This window comes from Glycine soja, chromosome 6, assembly GCF_004193775.1.
Source record: "Glycine soja cultivar W05 chromosome 6, ASM419377v2, whole genome shotgun sequence".
NCBI lineage: Eukaryota > Viridiplantae > Streptophyta > Magnoliopsida > Fabales > Fabaceae > Glycine > Glycine soja.
This window is the reverse complement of record NC_041007.1, coordinates 39,342,747-39,345,958: the sequence shown is the minus strand read 5'-3', so window position 1 is coordinate 39,345,958 and position 3,212 is coordinate 39,342,747. Positions and strand designations below refer to the sequence as shown.

General features: G+C 34.2%; 1 long non-coding RNA gene across 1 annotated transcript; it reads left to right on the top strand.

Moving 5' to 3' along the window:
• The first annotated feature begins 274 nt into the window (after positions 1-274).
• Positions 275-1,642, top strand: LOC114416918. Its single transcript, XR_003667652.1, has 4 exons — positions 275-408; positions 852-908; positions 1,123-1,204; positions 1,385-1,642. It is a non-coding gene; the product is annotated as an uncharacterized LOC114416918 (long non-coding RNA).
• The last annotated feature ends 1,570 nt before the right edge of the window (positions 1,643-3,212 follow it).

The following is a 3,212-nucleotide window of genomic DNA, read 5'->3' as shown; positions in this document are numbered from 1 at the left end:
TCCATAAAAATAATTCTTCAAAAAATAAATATCAAATGCTATCCTCTACAATTTTATCCGTAGCGTGTTGAAATTCTATTTAAAGCACAATGAGAACTAACCTGCACGCTTTTTCTGCATAGTTTCAATTGCAGAGAGGAAGGAGTTGTAGAGGTCCAGTGTTATGAAAACTGATTTGACTGCTGCTTCCTTGTTGGGTTCTTGCACAGCTTTGAGCAACATTTTGTTGTGATCTTTGGAGATCACGTTCAAAAGGCCAATGCAGTTTCGTACGGCAAAATATCACATTTAACACAGGGAAACACCCAATTGGCTGTAATAACCCAACTGCTACCTTTTTTATCCCTAAGCTGTGAATGCGTTTAAGATTTACAGACATTTGCTTCACAAGGGATTCCATGAAGCCTGGTAAATCCTGCAAAAGAAAAACTAAAATACTATTCACATCTGTATTACTATGTTATGTTATATTCGTAATAATGAGCATAGCTACATTTGGAAATGGACTACTCTAGTTTTAGAAATGGACTATGTTATGTTATATTCGTTTAAGATTTATCAGTTTTGGACGTGGCATTGGTAATATGCTTCCACTTTTTATGAACAATTTGCCTATACTTCCTTTTGCAAACACCACCTACATTACTGAAATATCTACTCAAATTAACGGATATATATTACCATATTTCAAGTTCAGAAAAACAGCAAACCAAAAAAGTCATGATAAAGCAATCATATACTTCTTGCATTTCTCCAATGATGACAGCTTTATTAAGTCTAGTTTAGTTTTACGTATTAAATTTGTTGTACTAATACTTGATGTGAGCCTCACTTGGATTTTTTCTTTGTAGGGAGGTGATAACGACAAGCGCAGAGAGACACTTGACAAGGAAGATAAATTAAAAAAGGTGTGACTGCAATTTTTGGTTAATAATTCCATTACTTCTGATCATGTAATCAACAATTCCATCACTGAAATTGTTATTTCTGGACAAGGCTCGCATTTAAGTGTTAACTCGTTATTTAATTTATTTTACCATTTTCATTGAATTACAATGGGATTAGAATGGATACTGCACCACTGTGGCTGCTGTATTGTTTGTTCTTTTGCTTGAAATGCAGGGAAAATTGAATGAGAAAAGAGATGTCAATTGGTTGTGCTTGTGCGTGAGCTGATGAAAGTTGTGTTCATTAACAGATATATGTAAGTTGGAAGTGAACAAGAACAATTTCAATACAATTGCTGATGTTGGTTCTTAAAATTAAGTAACTTGAGAATATTATTTGAACAAATTAAGTAACTAAATATTATTTGTTCTCCCACACTTTATGATCACTTGGTGTGTCATTGCCTTCTGGTGCCACTGCTTGACATTGGTGACAGGATTTTACTAGAGATTGGATGGCTGATAGTAGCACACAAATGGTGGAAGTGGCACCTGAGATGACATATAGAATCCATAAACTTCTCAGCTTCAAACTGTCTGTATCATCGGAGGTCACGTTGGAGCATGATGCCGGTGAGGTAATCAACCACTTCTCTTCCAATCTCTTCAGCTCTGCTTTTTTTGAGAGATGTAATATAGCTTTTGACACGTCTCTGGCCACTGGCGAGCCTTTCTGGAACATCTGCATTAGATTATTTGAAAATTCTGTCATAACTTAATGAGTAATTACTAAACTCCATAAACATTTTGTATTCATCCATCCGAGTAAGTATGTAAAACTGTGTCAACAAAATCTATAGCAAAATTGTCTGATTCCCTAACATTGTATTTGTTGAGATTGAAAATCATAGCCCAAACATAAAAGAAAAATTGCACAAACACACAACTGCATATGCACGCACGCGCACATACTATGGATTTAAATTTGTTTAACGTATTACCAAAGCTTCTAGATATATCTAATGATGGGTGAAATAGAATGATATGTTATGATTCACCAAAATAAAAAGAATGATATTTTATGATGGAACTTCCATACCATATGTTATGATATTTTCTCTTTTCTCAACCAATTGAGACCTCTTGATCAACTAAAATGTTGTTTTATATATTTTATCAATTATTTATAGACAGTAACTTTTTTTAATATCTTATATCAATTATTTATAGTCATATTTATCACTATAAACAATATGTTTTATTTATAGATAATTTATTCATTATAAATTATTTATTTTAATTAACCTTAAATTATTATGCAGGTTAAATATGTTTTTACATCGGTGCCTATGTCACCACCGGATGTAGAAGTTCTCATATTCAACATCGTTGCTTTCTGTAAAACGGTGTAGAAAGCGTAACATACTACATCAGTGCATACGTCACCACTGATGTAGAAGTTCCCATATTCAACATCATTGCTTTCTGTAAAATGATGTAAAAAGCGCACTTACTACATCAGTGCCTACGTCATCACTGATGTAGAAGTTCCCATATTCAACATCATTGCTTTCTATAAAACGATGTAAAAAGCGCAACTTACTACATCGTTGCTTAATTTAAAAACGATGTAGAAAATAAAAGATCAACATCGTTGCTTAATTTAAAAACGATGTAGAAAATCCGCCCTCAAAAAGCAGAACCAATGTTTCTACATCAGTCATTAGTATAGCACCGATTTAGAAAAAAACAGCTTACTACAACGTTCGCTTATGGACTGATGTTGAAATTTTTAAGTTTCAACATCATTATAATCAAAAACGGTCATGCACCGTTGTAGAACATTGATTGTGACCGATGTAGATCATGCATCTTCTAGTAGTGTTGGTGTCAAATGTAACCACATCCAAAGAAGCATGGGAGATTTTGAAAACCTCCCTTGAAGGTGTTGATAAGGTAAAAAAGGTGCGCCTACAAACTCTACGTAGAGAGTTTGAATCATTACATATGAAGGAATCCGAATCTATCTCAGATTTTGGCAACAAGGTGTTGGCTATTGTGAGCCAAATGAAGTGTTATGGAGAAAATATGGAAGATGTTCGTGTGGTGGAAAAGATCATTCGCTCCTTAATCGCTAAATTTGATTATGTGGTTTGTGCTATTGAAGAGTCTAAGGATTTAGACTCAATGACTGTAGACCAATTGATGGGTTCTCTTCAAGCCTATGAAGAAAGGTTCAATAGAAGACATGATGAGCCATTGGAGCAAGTCCTCAAAGCCAAAGCTTCTTTGAAAGAAAATGGGAGGAGAAAGTAGTCAAAGAGC